The 19,453-nt window shown below is 38.5% G+C and overlaps 1 protein-coding gene across 2 annotated transcripts in view; it reads left to right on the top strand.

Annotated features, from left to right (window-relative positions):
• The first annotated feature begins 3,941 nt into the window (after window positions 1–3,941).
• cpne2.S (copine II S homeolog) overlaps window positions 3,942–19,453 on the top strand; it is a 64,739-nt gene continuing 49,227 nt past the window's right edge. The window contains exon 1 of one of the 2 annotated variants that reach the window (XM_018260452.2): window positions 3,942–4,674. The gene's annotated coding sequence lies outside the window, so the exon portion shown is untranslated. Of the gene's footprint in view, window positions 4,675–4,721; window positions 5,035–19,453 lie in introns of those variants that run through there. The other variant, XM_041561128.1, reaches the window with a different exon arrangement.

Genomic DNA, 19,453 nt, shown 5'->3' with positions numbered 1-19,453 from the left:
AAGATTGGCCAAATTGGGGATGTTCATGCTGGAGAAGAGGCGCTTAAGGGGAGATATAACTATGTATAAAAATATTAGGGCATCATATAATAATCTCTGCTTTATTTGCTTTATTTACCAGTAGGTCTTCTCAGTTGACACTAGGTCACCCATTCTGATTAGAAGAAAAGTGGTTTTGCCTAAATATTCAGAAGGGTTTTTTTACAGTAAGAGCTGTGAAGATGTGGAATTCTCTCCCTGAATCAGTTGTACAGGCTGATACATTAGATAGCTTTAAGAAGGGGTTGGATTGCTTTTTAGCAAGTGAGAGAATACAGGGTTATGGGAGATAGCTCATAGTACAAGTTGATCCAGGGACTACACCGATTTTTCCCCCTCTGAGGCAAATTGGAGAGGCTTCATTTGGGTTTTTTTGCCTCTGGATCAACTAGCAGTTAGGCAGATTAAAAAAAAAACAACTAAAAGGTTGAACTTGATGGACGTGTGTCTTTTTTCAACCTTACTTACTATGATACTATGTTTTCTCTGTATTTTTTCTCCTTGTTACAGCATTTCTTCTCTGTTGTTTTGCTTTTTATTCTGCTCCCACTTTTTTTTAACCATTGTGCTACCACATTCCTTCCTCTTCCACAATCCCAGACTTCCCCTCCCCTTTGTCTAGTTTTGTGGAACTCACAGGATGGCACACTAGCAAATCCATGTATAAATACTCCCAGAACTCATAGCAGGGTGGCACAGTGGCAATTTCATGTATAAATGCCCCTCAGAACTCATAGCAGGATAGCACAGTGGAAATGTCATGTATAAAAAGCCCCAGAAATCACAGCCAGATGACACAGTGGAAATTTCATGTATAAATACCCCCAGAACATCCAGGTAGCTCCACTCTCAGCTGCCACTTGATTATTTGACTGAGAGGGAATATTAACCCTACTTGTGATGGGTATCCCTCTGCAACACATATCATGCAGCTTAAATGCACTCTTTTCAGTTCACTTTCCTCCAAGACAGTGGTGTTTCCCAAACACCTTGTCACAATATATAAATATATATATATATATATATTTTTTCCTACTATATCAGTGAATGGTTACACCAGAACATAAGATGTTATAATGTGTGCACCTGTCTCATGTACAGTATATAATAGATCCATGAATATATTGTAAAGTATATCCTTATAAATGGAGCTTAGAGATGTAATCAGTTATAATTGAGTTGTCAATAGTATCACATGACTTCACGGGATAGTCCCGATTTTGACAGCTCAACCCACAGTTACTGAAATGTCCCAACTTTCTTTTTGATCTCCTGCACTGAACAGCTAGAAAAAGATAAAAAGTCTCTAAAACTTAATTGGCTTTCGGCAGAGAGCCCAGAATATGTGGCAGGTAAGCAGGTCTCACGGGGGAACTGACTTACAGCTTAAAGGGCAAACAGCAAAACTGATTACAGTTTTGCTGATTACATAAAACAATCTGATTACTGATTACATAAAACAATCACAGAACTGTGTTCAAACTTTCATAACCTGCCAAATTTTGTAAAATTGACATGGACCCCGCTCGGGATCAAGATTTCATCAAGTGCAGGATTCCCACCTCTCATCCCCACCCCTCCCCTCCCCTGTGACACAATGGCCAATGTGCTATTGCCCAGGATCAGACTGGGCTGGTGGGAGACAAGGGAAAAACCCAGTTGGGGCCCACAAGAGCAGGGGCCCATCGGGTTTTTTAACAGTGTCCCTCGGCCCAGTCTGCTCCCTGCCGAATACTATGTTACTATAAATCCATTCCCTGCTAAATTCAGTGTTGCATCCTCCCTCTCTGCCCCGTAACAGCAAAAAAAGTATTTGCGGGCGGAGGGTTGGGGGGCTGAAGGACGTTATGGCTGGGGCGGGAGGTTAGGAGGGGGCTTTGTGGCAGAGGAAGGGGGCCCAGAGGGGAGAGCAGCCCCCTAGTCCAACCCTGCTATTGCCCTACGTAAGAGGGTTTGCTGTTAATATAACACATAATAGGTTGGAAAAAGAAGAAGCAAACAGTCATGTACAAGGCTGTCCCAGCTACAACTAATATTAAGCCACTATATAGGTTATCTAGAAAAGCACACATTTACTTATTCTATACTGACTTATTCAGATACTTTATTGAGACTTACTGAGATACTTTAGAAGCAGGACAAATAGGAACAGAACTACCAATCCATAAGTACAGTGGCCCAAAACATAACAGGTTTTAAAGAAAGTGATATACAAACAATACTAACAATACTAACTATGTTACAATGTAACATACTGTATACATTCTTCTAACAAAATAAATACAGAGGCATTTTGATATAAGCCCTTACTGTTGCCCTTTTTGGGGGGAAGCTTCAGAATGGTAAGTGACCACCTTGTCTTCCACCATGGATGCCTATGAGGATTAAGTGCACGTTTTAAAACAAATCCACGCTAGGAAAAGGCAGCTGGGATTGTTTACAGAAAGATACTGATACAGTTTTCCAGAAAGTTCTGGATTACATGAAAGCCATCTCCAATAGAGCCCATTTTAATCAGATAATTATATATTTTTTATAAATGTTTTCCTTTATCTCTGTAATAAAAAAACAGTATCTTGTACTTGATCCAAACTAAGATATGATTAATCCTTATTGGAGACAAAACCAGCCTATTGGATTTATTCCATGTTTAAATGCTTTTCTAGTAGACTTAAGGTGGCCATACACGGGCCGATAAAAGCTGCCGACAGACCGAGTCGGCAGCTTATTGGCCCGTGTATGGGGCCCCCCGACGGGCTTCCCCGATCGAGATCTGGCCGAAAGTCGGGTGGGTGGAGAAGGCATGGCCAAGAAGCACCTGCATGTGAGTTGATCCCGGGACTGGTTAGGAAGCATTTTTGAGGCAATGTAATATAAGGTAAAGTACAGAACACTTCAGATGCTGCTTTCCTCTGGAAACTAGAACTGTGGCCACCCATGTCAAGGGTCCTTAGGTTAATGACTAGATCATTCTTTGAGCCCACTGGGACCTGTTGGGAGTCAATGGCATTGACTTGCCAATGTGGTCCTCTTCCATTGCCCCTGGTTACTACAATGTCCAAAAGCAAGCGGGGGGGGAGGGTGATTCATTATTGTGAAACACAAGCTACTGATTGTACTCTTGATCCTTCAAACTGCTGATTTTACATATGCCTTTGTATTTCCTAGGGTTCATGCCTGGTAAACTGCTGCTAGGCAAGGTTCTCACACTGTGTTTCAAATTGATTGCAGGAAAAATTGCATCCAAATTTCTTTGGTGACTTTATGCTTCCAGGCGGTTTCTTGGTAGACATTTGCTGGATCATACAGGAAAAGCACACCTTGGCTTGTGCTTGGGAATTTGGGATCTATTCAGTGTCGGACTGGGACGCCAGGGGCCCACCCAAAAACCTCAGACCAGGGGCCCACCATAAAACCTTAGACCAGGGGCCACTTTTAGTATTCTTCATCTCCTCAATCAACCTCTATTCTCCTAGTCTGTTTTCTTTACATACTATAATCAATTATTCCATCTGTTAAGCCTCTTTGTTCTCATAGAAATAGGGAATGGCCATGAAATAGGCAAAATATTTAGCAGCATGAGGGCCCACTGACACCTTGGCCAACCGGGAGTTTTCCTGGTATCCCGGTGGGCCAGTCCGACACTGGTAAGGGAATGCAACTCCAAAATTACAGTTTTGTCTTAACTATGTTTTAATTCTAAGCAGCTTCCAGTATTAATAGAGGTTTTTCAGTGGTTTTAATTTTGTTTGGATTTGAAACTGCAGAATCTGTCTGTCCTTTTTATTGGGCTAGACTTTTCCAAAACCCTTAGTTTGGACTGGCCCACCAGGATGTCTGAGAAAACGTTCCCAAAGGGGAGGAGCAGAGATAGACCGGGGGTAAGAGGAGTGTGTAGACAGTGCAGGTGAGTGAGGAGCGAAGAATTGGCCAAAGAGGTCGACAAAGAGACAGAGGGAGCAGAATAGAAATGTACAGATGTTGGTTGACAGACCAGTGCAACAAGGGGGTTAGATCAGAAGCGCAATTGGGGGGCAGGAGATAAGACTTCAGCAAGCAGGTAGAGCAGATGCTGGAGGGAAAGGGCATAGTTGGAAGATAACGGACAAAGAGTGCATATGTAGTAACTGGAACGGAGTGGGTTAAGGTGGAGAAGGTACAAATAGAGTGGAGGTAGCAGGCACATGTATGACATGGAGCGCAGGTAGACATGGGGTTCAGGTAAGTCGTTGACATAGTTATGGGATTTCGTTATGGTCCGCTGGATAATGTGTTAGAGAAAGCAGGAGATAAGGAAGCGCCAGGGCAGACGCAGAGTAGGAAGGAAGCAAAGAGAAGTGACAGTGCGAGGAGGGCAGTTGGCTCCACTCCGGGTTATGAGCGTATTAGCGCTTTCCTCTTCCCACCCAGAGGGGAGGAGACAGCTGCTCAGGCTGTGAGACAGCGCGGGACAGGGGCAGAGAGACAGTCCGATAGACTGCAGGATAACGCCCCCGGCAGCCTGACAGAGAACGCTGAGCGCACAAGTAGCTGCCGGGGAGAAAGAAGTGTCTGCGATCCTTGTGTCGGGAGCCCGGGGCGGTGTCTCACATGGCAGTTGTCGGGGAGACTGGGGAAGCGCTGTGATATCGAACGGTGAGTGTCGGCAGTAAGCTCTGCGCTGTGCCCCCGTCCAATGCCCTAACCTGCTCCTTGCTCTGATCTTTGTGCTGTACTCCAAGTGGAACTGTTGTTGCGTGTGTCCTGTGCCGTACTAAGCTTGTGTCTCAGTGGCACTGCACTCTGCGCTCTAGCCAAGAAGGTTGATGTTCGTTATTCAAGGCTATGCTGCACTTTTAGCACTAAGTGACCAGAGCGTGTTAGAGCTGTTACTTTCTGCGCATTTCGAATTATAACCAAATCACTGGGGGATGAATGACCAAAGTCTCTATAGAAAGTGTCCTTGTGCCTTTCCCCTGTGACGCACAGCTGGAAGATGACATGGTCTGACGCACGGTAAGTAACCCAACTGTGCCTGATCTCTCAAGTCCTCCTTATAATACAGTTACAGTAGTTCCCTTGCCTCTTCTTCCCACGGGCATTATACCGCTACATCACACTTTCCCACCACCTCCTCCAAGTCTACTGCCCCCAGGTGTTGCTGAACTACATCAAACCCTGGGGTTCATCATGGGTTTTGTTTCAGCAACAGTTGGAAGGCCACTACTATTCAATCAGGCGTGCCTAAGAAACAATGCAGTGTGCCAGGCTCAGTACTGTAGGTAAACTGGCAAAATGCTGGCAACTTGGAAGGATTCCATTTTATATATGAACTTTTGCCCAAAACATGCCTCCTTAGCACAGATGCCAGTATTATTTGAAGAGGAAACTTGACTAGTTAGCATTCATTCGAACCTCTTTTTTAGTATACAGTAAGTTATATAGTTTTTAAAAAAATATTTTGCAGGGCTGGACCTTCTTTGCAGCCTGTGCTATAGAAACAAATGGTTAAAAATGTGTTTTCCTTTAAAAAACATTTTTACACATTTTAAACATTTTTGTTTAAAAACAGCTATTCCATAAATAATTTGTGAATGAGTGGTATATATATATATATATATATATATCAATCTAAGGAGTCAGGTGCATACCTGGATTTAAATAGTTAAAATGTCCACATTTTATTTAAATACTTTTACAAAAACAACTGGTCGATGTTTCGGTCTTTCTCTAAGACCTTTCTCAAGACCTATAGAAAGATATATATATATATATATATATATATATATATATATATATATATATATATATATATATATATATATATTAGTGGGGTATATATATATATATATATATATATATATATATATATATATATATATATATATATATATATATATATATATATATATATATATATATATAGTGAATAAAGTACCCCCTTTTGTAAAATATAAGGATATTATAAGTTACCGAGGAGTTTCATGACCATATAAAAACACGAGGCCGAAGGCCGAGTGTTTTTATACAGGTCATGGAACTCCGAGGTAACTTCTAATATCCTCATATTTTGCAACTGGGGGTACTTTATTTATTATAATACACAAGTTTCGGTGAGTCATGTGACAGAAATGACATCAGAACTCACCGTTTATAACTGATGACATCAGAACTCACCGTTTATAAGGATATAATTTATAGGATATTCATGGCTTTTGTGTATTATATATATATATTAGTGGGGAATAGTGTATTAAATATTTACATACCTATATATTAAGCAATTACTTTTTTACCGGTCAGAAGCATATACACTTTGACAGAAGTGTATATGCTATTGTCCTTATTCCTCCCCCCTGAGTATGACGTCACTTCCTGAGTATTTTCCTACATCTGTTAATGGTACAAAAATATACCCACATAAAAAACTTTCTCAATTTACCTTTAAAGGTGAACTTTCACAAAAATGAAAATTTAATATAAGCTTCAGCATACTGAAATAAGAAGTTTTCTAAATATAATCAATTCAAAATTCTGTACCGTTTCTGAAATAATCAAGTTTATCTTCAATATTCCTCTCTCAGCATCTTTTTTTGTTTTCATTCTGACTTCTTGCAGGAGTTGGGTGTCAGATACTCATTGATCGTTAGATCCAATATATCTTATAAGGGGGCTCGTAGAAGATGTGTTAGATTTCACTCTATTAAAATCACCAGACATCATGTCTCTCTACATGCAAAAGGCAGTTATTTTGTTTGTACTGGAATCAGTTATTTGAGTGAGCTCTTAATTCATCTGCTAGAAAAGGAAGCCCCCTATAAGATATATTGAATCTAACTGTCAGTGACTATCTGACACCCAACTGCTGCAAGAAGACAGAATGAAGAGAAACAGATCCTGAGAGAGGGATAATGAAAATAAACTTAATTATTTCAGAAACAATGCAGAATATTTCATTTATTATATTTAGAAATGTTCTTATTTCATTATGATGAAGCTTATATTAAATTTTCATTTTCATGATAGTTCCGCCAATTTTTTTGCTCTGTTCCTTTTTATTGTAATAAAATGTAAGGTGATCACTCTTCTTTTGTATGCTTAGGGGAGGGGAAAAACCCACTTTTCTGCCTAAAATGTCTATTTTTTGGAATAACCTGTAGACTAGAGCTCACCCATTGGGATTTAAAGCAAAGCCCAGGCTGTTGCTGAGAAAAGTCAGATTAATGAATGTTTAATGTAACCTGAAATGTACCTGCAAATGATCTGTAGGAACTTTTCTAAGATCTAGTGATTGCTTATTATGTAAATACTCTATGAAGCAAGAAGAGTCTGCTGCCTTCTGGTCAGTAACCAAATGAATCTCGCCTTATCTGTTGGTTATTTATTTATGAAATTGTATCTCCTCTGTGTGCTGTCTATGTACACAACACACAGTACAGTCTACCGTTTATAGTTAAAGGGATACTGTCATGGGAAAAAATGAATCAGTTAATAGTGCTGCTCCAGCAGAATTCTGCACTGAAATCCATTTCTCAAAAGAGCAAACAGATTTTTTTATATTCAATTTTGAAATCTGACATGGGGCTAGACATTTTGTCAATTTCCCAGTTGCCCCTGGTCATGTGACTTGTGCCTGCACTTTAGGAGAGAAATGCTTTCTGGCAGGCTGCTGTTTTTCCTTCTCAATGTAACTGAATGTGTCTCAGTGAGACATGGGTTTTTACTATTGAATGCTGTTCTTAGATCAACCAGGCAGCTGTTATCTTGTGTTAGGGAGCTGCTATCTGGTTACCTTCCCATTGTTCTTTTGTTTGGCTGCTGGGGGGGGGGAAATGGAGGGGGGTTATATCACTCTAACTTGCAGTACAGCAGTAAAGAGTGATTGTAGTTTATCAGAGCACAAGTCACATGACTTGGGGCAGCTCGGAAATTGAAAATATGTCTAGTCCCATGTCAGATTTCAAAATTGAATATAAAAAAAAAATCTGTTTGCTCTTTTGAGAAATGAATTTCAGTGCAGAATTCTGCTGGAGCAGCACTAATAACTGATTCATTTTGGAAATTTTTTTTTTTCCCATGACAGTATCCCTTTAACTTGGGCAGTGATTTATTTCGACAATTCTGTATCACTGCCCTGGCAAAGAGTAGACCACATTATGGCTTCATCTAGATGTGGAACCTCACATCTTGTATATAAAATGGAGAGTTGCAAGTTGGCTGCACAAACTCCATCTTCCCCAGTCTTTTGTCAGTTTTCCGACACAGATCTTGCAGAAGCATGCACTGTTGAATCTACATCTGGAATCAATCAGATTCATGCTTCTGTTTGATTCGTATTTGTGAAACTGGCAGAGGAGTATCAGATAAAGTGAAGATGGAGATGGTGCATGTGAACTCTTCTGTAAAATTCTGTAGTTTTATGCTAGGTTCACATGCAGGAAAACTTTTGCATGGACTATATGCTGTGAGAAAGGAGCAGTGGAGGGGGTCTAAGGATGGGCTGGACTTTATTTATGGATGCACCAAAATCCGATCTTTAAAAAAACACAATTGTTGTGTGCCAAAATCATTAACTAAAAATACATATTTATATTTATTTGTTTCAGATATTTCAGAGACTGTTTATACATCTGTTCTGCGTAATTCCAACTGAATGATATTAAACATGGGGTATAATTCATCCTCTCTCCAATTTGTCATTTAAGAATGTTCTTTGGTGACCATGGTCAATAGAAGAAGAAAGCAGAATTAATGGGATGCTGGCTCTTCATTGTCATGGATATTTATTAGGGTTTATTTCTCTGCATGGGCCACTTACCTTCCACTTGTTATTAGGATTGAAAATAGATTGAAATGCAAACTTTACAAAAAATAGTGAAGACCAAGTAGAAATTGGTTGCCCTACAATCCTACCTAAAATATATATTCTTAATATTCTCTGTGCACACTGCACAGGGTAATTCCTTGTGTATTACAGAACATAATGTACAGTTGTCTTCAACTTTATAAAATGATAAATAGTTTTTTGGAGAACAGGACTTTTATTTAGAATAATTTTACTTCCACTTTTAGGAGCTCTTTGGCTCAACTGCTTTGGCTCACATGCATATGGAATACTCATGTGGAAATATGTTTGTTTCTTTAACGGAAAGGGGTGTGGACTTGTGTATAGGGTAAATTAACCTGTCTCGTTTGTATCAGGAACAAACACATTATACAGTATGGGATCTGGAAACCCATTATACAGAAAGCTCCGAATTATGGAAATCCAATCTCCCATAGATTCCGTTATATTAAAATTATCCCAATTTTTTAAAAAAATTTCCTTTTTCTCTGTAGGAATAAAACAGTACCTTGAATATGATCCAAACTATGCTATAATTAATCTGTACTGGAAGCAGAACCAGCCTACTGGGTTTATTTAAAGTGTACGTGATACTGTAGTATACTTAAGGTATGAAGATCCAAATTACAGAAAGATATCGAGAAAGCCCCAGGTCTTCTGGATATGTATTCAAGAGTTACTGTTAACAGGTTTCAATTTCAGGTATGCTGTTGTATATGAATAATGTTAATTTGCTACTGGTTCTTTAATTAGTACTGGTTCTTTTCAATAGTAGAAAATATACTATGTATTTAAGGTGTGAAGTTTAGGGGAATTCCAGCGGGATTTTTCACCATAAATGCAGGCCACTCCCAACGTGAAAGGAAAAACCAGAATCTGCGACGAGGGGTGGGGGGGGGCAGTTAGGCTGGGGGAGGGGGGTTTACGTGGGGTGGGCGGTACAGGGTTTTTTTTCTACAGGGTTGAATTCTCCTTTAAAGTGATCACTCTTAACTGGATGGCTCAGAACCTAAAAACAGGGGATACATATCTACCATCCATGATATATCTCCTCCGGTTTGTACAAAGGGGAAATAAATAGCAGTCTAACCTTGCTATATAATATCTTTGTGAGCTCAGTGTTGGCATGCTTCAAAGGAAACATTGAGAGGTAAAATGTAAGGTGATAATTACATGCAAGACAGACATTCTTTTTCTTTGCATGTTATATTCTAGTGTTTCTCAGTGTCCGTGTAAGAAAGTATGCAAAAATTATTTATTTCAAATTTCCATATAGGTAAAGATATTAATAGGAAATAATTTTCTCTTGACGGATTCTTAAGAGATGCCCTAGTTATCGTTTGTATTTTTCCATAAATTTTCTCCACAAAGACCTAAGAAAAAATCCTTTGCTTTTCTTGGATGACCTCATGACTTCTGTGATGTCACAATTTATAGAACATGGACAGTTTAACAAGCTTCTGTTGCCTAGAAACCATGACTTGCATTCTGTGGATTTTGTGCCTTTTCTTATTCATTTGCAGTGTGTTTTCAGCATTGAAAATAATATCCGTTTGGAAAAGAAATACACTTTCATTTAACCAAAGTCATTGAAAACCCAGTTGCTTTATATACATTGCCGTTACTGTTACTTTACAAACCTTCTCATTTACTCGGAGTATGAAGATAAACAAAACTGTCTATATATAGCTCTAACAGACATATTCCAGTGTAGAGTGTACAAGAAGGCATCATGTGCAGAGCCTTTCAGCACTGGCATATTTGTTTGCACATATCTTTGGGAAAACATTGGGAACAGTAAAATCTTTTATGCCCTTAAACACAACTCTGTATGTCCCTGCTAACCATTCCCATACCAGGAATAGACCGTGTCCCACTCCACACTGCTGGCTTTGTTCATGGCCATGGAAATAAAGTGTTTGCTAATCTGGGCTAAATATTCAAATATGATACCTGACCGTTTGGGTGCACTTGAGCTTTGTGATGTCTGTGTGTAAAAGCTTGCATGTTAGTGCATTTGTACATGTATGAGTAAGGTATCTTGGATGGTGTGTATGTGCAAATGTCACACACTCTACTGTGACAGATTGAAAGATTGCTGTACCTCTACACTGTTAGTTTCTTTTCAGTATTTCCATTTTGATGCTTTCTATACCAGTGTGTATGTAACTTCTCCAAGTGTTTGCTAAAAGAAGTTTTCAAAACATTTAATTAAAAGCATACATGTAGACTGCATATTTTTGATGGCAAGATCCCAAGGTTCTGCAGTTCACTCCCTTTGCCGGTATATGACCTGTTCTCCCTCAGATCGACCAAAATGCAAACAACCTTTTCTTCAATTGAAGATATACCAGCGCTAAAAGCTCAGGGTAGACACAAGAAGGAAATGCAAACACAATATAGTGTAGTAGTTTTTAGATCGAATGAAATATATATAACCCCTTGTGCGGTAGTTAAACTATGTGGTTTTGGGGTCTTCCACCAAGGGGTTAAAAGGCCATTTTCCGTGCTTTTGATAAATAATGTGGCCACCTCCTGTGTGGGGCAGTGGGTACTTACAGACGTTTATAAATATCACCAGCATATAATAAAATCCCTTGTCCTATTCTTGGTGAGTATATGGGGCAGTGGGTACTTACAGACGTTTAAAATTAACATCAGCATGTAATAAAAATCCTTTATCCCAGTCTTGGTAAGCTCCAGGTTTCTAAAAAGCATATGCTAAAATTGTGTAAAAACTTCTTTAATAGATTAAAAAGATAAAAACATAGATTGCACTCACATGTGTGTGCTTAATATAAGCATAAAAAGCAGTTTGCATTAGGGTTTCTCAACCCGCAGGACTTGAGAAACCCTAATGCAAACTGCTTTTTATGCTTATATTAAGCACACACATGTGAGTGCAATCTATGTTTTTATCTTTTAATCTATTAAAGAAGTTTTTACACGATTTTAGCATATGCTTTTTAGAAACCTGGAGCTTACCAAGACTGGGATAAAGGATTTTTATTACATGCTGATGTTAATTTTAAACGTCTGTAAGTACCCACTGCCCCATATACTCACCAAGAATAGGACAAGGGATTTTATTATATGCTGGTGATATTTATAAACGTCTGTAAGTACCCACTGCCCCACACAGGAGGTGGCCACATTATTTATCAAAAGCACGGAAAATGGCCTTTTAACCCCTTGGTGGAAGACCCCAAAACCACATAGTTTAACTACCGCACAAGGGGTTATATATATTTCATTCGATCTAAAAACTACTACACTATATTGTGTTTGCATTTCCTTCTTGTGTCTACCCTGAGCTTTTAGCGCTGGTATATCTTCAATTGAAGAAAAGGTTGTTTGCATATTTTTGATGTTTCCTTATGTTGACAGGCACAAATAGCCTGGGTCTATCCAGTTTATCCTGTATGTATGTATGTATATATATATGTGTATATATATATATATATATATATATATATATATATATATATATATATATATATATATACACACACTGGACCATCAGTCCCCCACTGTGAATTCAGTCCCCTTACTACGTTAGACAGGCAGAACAGTTGCTATAGTCCACTACAGCATATTTCCAAAATTGCAAGCAGCAACTGTTTATTAGAATATCAGAACAGTGGCTATACAATGGCTGTATGAAACAGAAACACCTTGACTCAAGTCTATTTTGTAGAATGCTCATTGACCACATTGTTGTTGACTCTCACTGGCTAGTGCCTGGGTGGTGTTGAGGTGTCTAGAAGCTGCAACAAATTGCATCCCAGCCAGTGAGAATCCACAAAGCACGCGGCCAGTACGTTTTGCCTAAAATATGAACATTACCAACTCATAGAAATTGAGCCTAAACAACTAGGTAGTGGAATTTATATTTTTAATTGTTGTCAATTAAAAGCATTATTCTTTGTTTAAAAATAAATGCTCATTAAAATTTAAAGAAAAATAGTAAAACATAGAAAACTTTTGAATAATCCAATATGCAAATATATTCACAGACTGGCACTACAGAGCTGCATTCTGAACATAATGAATGCTATACAAATGTTTGCTAAATATAAAATACGCAGCATTACTCACAAATCTCATATTCACATCACATGCTCTTGAACCTGACCTAAAATCAAGAAGTCACCAAGTATCCCATTTTCAAGTCATAGTAACTCTATTGCTGGGTGGTGTCCAACTTAAGCCAGCATTTAAATGGGAAATATACATTAGTTGCAGCAAATGTTTTTTTCTTTCATTTATTTTCATTCAAAGGGTATTATTATACTATTGGGTAGAGTAATGATTTGCTTATAGTGGACTGACTTGCCATGTTGTATACCACACCAGAACAATGTTTATTTTTAACCTGTAGATGGTGCTGTTCTATGGATCTCGGTGTAAAATGCCTTTAAGCAAAATGTCAGCTACTTTAATGTGTATAATTAAATTTGTAAACAACCAGCTTTGTTTATACAGTTGATAGTACCTCTTATTATTATTTAGACAATTTAGACAACATATAAAGGTGTATATTTTCCTTTAGGGATTTTTTTATCCTTGCTTATATCATTAGTTCACCTTAGAGGGTTGGTTCACCTTTAATTTAACTCTTAGTATTTAATAGAATGGCCATTTCTAAGCAACTTTTCAATTGGTCTTCATTATTTATTTTTAATAGTTTTTTTAATTAGTTGCCTTTTTATTCTGACTCTTTCCAACCTTTAAAGGAGAACTAAACCCTTAATTAAAAAAACCCTACCCCCCTACCCTACATAGACCCCCCTCCCAGCTTCCCCCCCAGCATAGCTATTACCCCTGGTAAATGCCCCTAACTCTTTACTTACCCTCGGTGCAGAATCAGGGCATCAGAGTTAACAGGCGCAATCTTCTTCACTTCGGTAATCTCTGGAAGAGAGCGGCATTTCGGCACATGCGCAGTTGGAGCAATCTTCCATTTGTGATAACTGCGCATGCACGAAAGTCAAGGAAAATGGCGTCGGAAGAAGACCCAAAGATTACCAAAGAGAAGAAGAACTCTGATGCCCTGAATCTGCACCAAGGGGTTAGTAAAGAGTTAGGGGCATTTACCAGGGGTAACAGCAAGGCTGGGGGGAGCAGGAGGGGGTCTATGTAGTGTAGGAGGGTAGGGTTTTTTTTTATTAAGGGGTCACTGACACCATCTTAAAAACAAATGCTCTGTAAGGCTACAAATAGATTTTATTGGTATTTTTTATTACTCATTTTTCTATGCAGGCTCTCTCTTATTTATATCCCAGTCTCTTATTCAGATCAGTCCATGGTTGCTAGGGTAATTTGGACCTTAGCAACCAGACTGCTGAAACTGTAAACTGCAATTGTGAAATAGCTCAAATACCCCAAATAATAAAAAATGAAAAACAAATAAGGGTTGTGATTGACTATTTGGAATCCACTATCTGGACACGCAGTCTAAAGAAGGATCTGTTTGGCACTACACCTGTTTTTAATGCAACCAAAACTTGCATCTAAGCCAGGAATAGCACCTGCTTTGAGGCCACTTGGATCAACAGTCAAGGTTTTAGTGAGCAACATGTTGCTCACAAGCCACTGGTTGGGAATCACTGCTTTAGACAGTGGCAAGACAAGCAACAAGGCATTTAATTTTTTTGCAGTGTTTCAAATATTTACAGTTCTTATTGTGCAGCTTTTAGGCTGAGAATATTACCTGTTATTTGGTTGTTGGGATTAATTTCCCGAGTTATCACAATGGAAGTCAGAAAAATTAATAATACAGCAAAAAATAAAAAAGAATTAGCAATAAAGAAATAATAATAATGATAGATTTGAAGCTTTTCATTCAAATTATTCTTTGGTTATCTTTGTCAATGGGATTTCAGATGACGCAGAATAAAAGGGAAGAAAAATATAAACCTGAAGGCCAATCGAAAAGCTCTAGTCCATGAATAACATTTCCAATATAAAATAATTCTTGAATGAAATAATGTGTGTGTAAAAAAAAAAGTAACCTTTTGCAACGGTGGAGACCAGGCAGGGGGGTGGGCTGTGACCTAGATGGGAGTGTCTATGATGTCAGGAGACGGGGCTATGATGCGTCAATTGCCAATCGCCGTGTCAATCAAGGGAATCCTGCCCGGTTTTCCTTATTTGGAAAACCGGGAAGGATTCCCTTGATTGACACGACGATTGACATCACAGCCCACCCCCTGCCTGGTCTCCACCGTTGCAAAAGGTGGCAACCCTATCGACAACAAATTATTCAGATTTGTAGGAAAAAGAACAAATCAGACAATGTAGTGGCCATGAAATGACAGCAAGTTATGTCCCGGGAATAGTAATGCCAGTCACCCATTGATATTGTCAGATAGGCAATACATGCAGAGCTATTATCTTTAGCCAACACAAATTTTCGAACCGGTTCGATCAAATTAACAACCAATCACCATGGTATGAAAAATGTCTGGATAATTATTCTGAGCCCACAAAGCGGTATGTTTATCAAAGAGTGATATTAGAGATCTCTACAGTCCGCAGAGTGAAATATAACCTCTCTCTATTCATTTCTATGGGATTTTTAAAAGTGTATTTATCAAAGGTCGAACTATAACATTGATAAATACTCTTTTAAAAAGCCCATAGAAATGAATGGATAGTGGCGGTATTTCACTCTAGAGGACTGTGGCGATCTCAAACTTCACTCTTCACTCTTTGATAAATATACCCACAAGATTACAATCGGTCATATGACTCTGTGGTATATTTATCAAAGAGTGAAGAGTGAAGTCTGAGATCTCCACAGTCCGCAGAGTGAAATACTGCCTCTCTCCATTCATTTCTATGGGATTTTAAAGGCATTTGTATCAAATGGTGAACTTTCACTATCACCCTTTGATAAATACTCCTTTAAAAGTCCCATAGAAATGAATGAAGCGATGCGGTTTTTCACTGTGCGGACTGTGGAGATCTCTAACTTCACTCTTTGATAAATATACCCCTTAATCTTTGCTCCTATGGCCATCTTAATCCTCTGGGATAACAAAACATTTGTCAGAACTAACACAGAGTCTCCCATTTATATTGATTGGCATTTCATAATTTTAGATACTTTTGTCTTATAATATGACACTAATGAATAATACATTTATATACAATAATTATGCACTTAATGAATTTTTAGAACCATTTCCTTTTTCTGTGTACAGCTGCGTTGTACTTGATCCCAGCTAAGATCATCCTTCAATCCTTATTGAAGGCAAAACAATCCTATTGAGTTTACTTGATGTTTAAATGAGTTTTTTAGTAGACTTAGTAGGGAGAGCCAAATTACAGAAAGGTCCCTATAATTCTGGATAACAGGCCCTATACCTGTATTTATATAACATCCTTGACACCCACAGTACTGTACAAAGTAAGATGATACCAAAACAATCATAACAGTTTAAATATTATGTCACGGTTTCAATGCATGTTACAATCGCATATTATTAGTAGACAACAGGGGGAGGTCCCTGCACCCCTAGAGCTTACAATCTAAAAGTGGATTTATTTTATTATCAAAGGTGATAAATTGCAACCAATCAGCGTGTTGTAGAAGTTAAATGAAAACAAAGATCTGATTGGTTTCTACGGGCAACTGCATTGGTATGATATGCCATTTGTTTTAGAAGATCAGCCACAGAGCCTTTGGGCTGCTATTTAACATTAAGTGACATAGAAGCAAGAAACAGAATTTGAATGCAAAATGGAAAACCATTTGGAGTAACAATTTTCCAATCAAACGTTGAATATAATTCCCAGCTAATGCATATTTTTTACATACCTGATAAGAGTGTTTCACTAAGTGACTAGTACAAAATGCAAGAACTCTTATGTTGATGATTCTATCCTTAGTAGGGAAACCATACATTTAGTGGTATATGGTGGCCAAGCATGCAGTGCTAGGAGGGTGGGGACAGTAGCAATCAAGTTACAGAAGTATGGTATGAGTTCTGTTATCCAGAAACCTATTATCCAGAGTTATGGGAAGGCCATCTCCCATCTCTCCAATAATTTTTAAAAAATATTTCCTTTGTCTCTATAATAATAAATCAGTACTTTGTACTTGATTCTAACTGAGATTTAATTAAAGGAGAACTAAAGCTTAACTAAAGAATTAGGCTAGAACTGCTGTTCATTATGTTTTGGGCTTCTGTGCCACAGCCCTTTAGCAGGGAAGATCTGAGTCTCCAAAGATGCCCCAGTAGCTCCCCATCTTCTTTTCTGCTGATTCACTGCACATGCTCTGTACTGCTGTCACTTACTGAGTTTAGGGACCAACTCACAATATACAGTACACATAGAATATAAATGTCACAATATAAGTCTGTATTAATTAATCCAGATAATTACTACATGACCGCACAGAAACCAGTGCAACTAACATCAGAATTTAATAATTAGCCTTGTAGCTTCAGTTTACATTACAGGCCATCCTCAATTTGTAACAACCCCTAAGCTTAGCTTCTCAACAGCTGCTCAGAGCCCACTGAGCATGTGAGTGGACACTTTCCAAGATGGTGACCCCGTGAGACATGTTTGAATTTCTGGATTATTGCTGCTATTGAGAAGCTAAAAACTTTACAATAAATTCAGTATATTAAATATGGAATTTTTAGCCATATTTGTTTTTTAGGGTTTAGTTCTCTTTTTTTTTTGTGTTTTGAGATATTGAGATCCAAATTACATAGCCCTTATTCATAAAACCCAAGATCCCGAGCATTCTGGCTATCCCATTAGGCATATTGTAATGTTTGCCTGCCCAAACTAAGCAAGTTGCTAGCTGCTTTATCTGATTGGTCATCCACTGGGTCTCCGCCATTATTAAACCCATGTGTGCAGGGCCGGAACTAGGCAGAAGAGGCACGTGCCCAGGGCACAAAGGTAGAAGGGTGCCAGGCACGTACCTCTTCTGCTGCCTTACCCCTGTTCCGACCAATTTGTCCCCCACATGTGACACATCTTTGTCACGTGCACTCTTATGTATGTACATGCGTGCTTAAACGTGCACGAGGAGGGGGCGGCGTAGTCGACTGGATTGCATAGAGCGCTTGTCCGACTTGGCCCGGCACTGCATGCGTGGTAGTAGTGTTTTTGAAGTAATGAGTAAGGCACAAAATGATCTCAAGATTGTTTTAAGGTTAAAGAAGATAACAGATGGGCACATGGAATGGTGATTCTATGTGCCAGTATTTTAACTGGTATTGGGAAAATGGATCGATGTATTTTTGAGAGCCGGAAGCCTGTGCATAAAAGATGCAGCTGTTATGACTGAGATAAGGAGTGTGGAGCAGCAAGATGGGGATAATCTTGGAAATTACTTGTCACTTGATGCAAGAGCCATGTTTCCTTGGATCCATTCTGTTTATGCTGTGCAGAAACAAAATACATAGCTCCTTAGATTGTGCCAATTTGTGCTAAATTACTTGACGTGATATTACTGCAGAGAGTTGGGTTCATGTACTAACAAACACAGAGGTTGCACTTTTCTGAAAACCAATAACAACCTATGGGTACCTTGTGTCAAAATGTATTGGTCAGGCCAGACTTTCTATCCATTAAAATCCATTTAGTTTATACTTTGAAATAGGTGGTTTCTGCATAACTAGTTAAATAGGAGACACACATGTCTACTGATGTGACCTTTGGGATTGGATTATTGCTTCATACCACTGTGGTCCATAAAAGATATCTGAGCTGAAGTGCATGAATATTTCCTGTAGTGCAGCAATATTAAAATAAATTAAATAATAGATATGTGTATAATGAGCCCCATCAGCGGGGGGGGGGTTGATATTGTTATTTGAAGAGGTTGCCAATAAACACTGGAAAATTTATACAGGCTAAATCTTTATTTTTCTCTACCTGTGTCATTCAGTCTTTGAAATTATTTAGATTTCTAAAATGCCTTGTGCTGTCCAGACCCCACAGACCACCTTGCATACTATATATATATATAGTCAATTGTGGTGAGCGCACTCTTACCGGATTTTTTAGATGATGGGTGCGTTGGTCAAGTTTTTTGCATATGTAGTAAAGAATGGACCCGCACTCCAATGTTCTTAGTGAAAAAGATGATGTGTTTTATTCACAATGCATATCCAACGTTTCGGTCCACGCTGGGACCTTTCTCAAGGACCCTTGAGAAAGGTCCCAGCGTGGACCGAAACGTTGGATATGCATTGTGAATAAAACACATCATCTTTTTCACTAAGAACATTGGAGTGCGGGTCCATTCTTTACTACATATGCAAAAAACTATATATATATATATATATATATATATATATATATATATATAGTCACCAAGATATTCTACCTCAAAATTCTCTTATGTAAACTCCCATACTATTTTTAATAACACATATGAAGATAGGATACTGAAATTATCACTGTTCTCAAAAACCAGTGCAGCATGTTCCAGCCTATAGATTTTATAGTGTGAATGTTCTAGAACACAGAACATTCCACTGTTAAAACAAAGGCACTGTTCCTAGTGTTACGAAGGATCAGAACAAGAATCCTCCCTACTCTGTAACCACCAATATA

Source organism: Xenopus laevis, chromosome 4S (assembly GCF_017654675.1).
Source record: "Xenopus laevis strain J_2021 chromosome 4S, Xenopus_laevis_v10.1, whole genome shotgun sequence".
Lineage (NCBI taxonomy): Eukaryota > Metazoa > Chordata > Amphibia > Anura > Pipidae > Xenopus > Xenopus laevis.
This window is presented reverse-complemented; position numbering and strand designations above follow the sequence as displayed.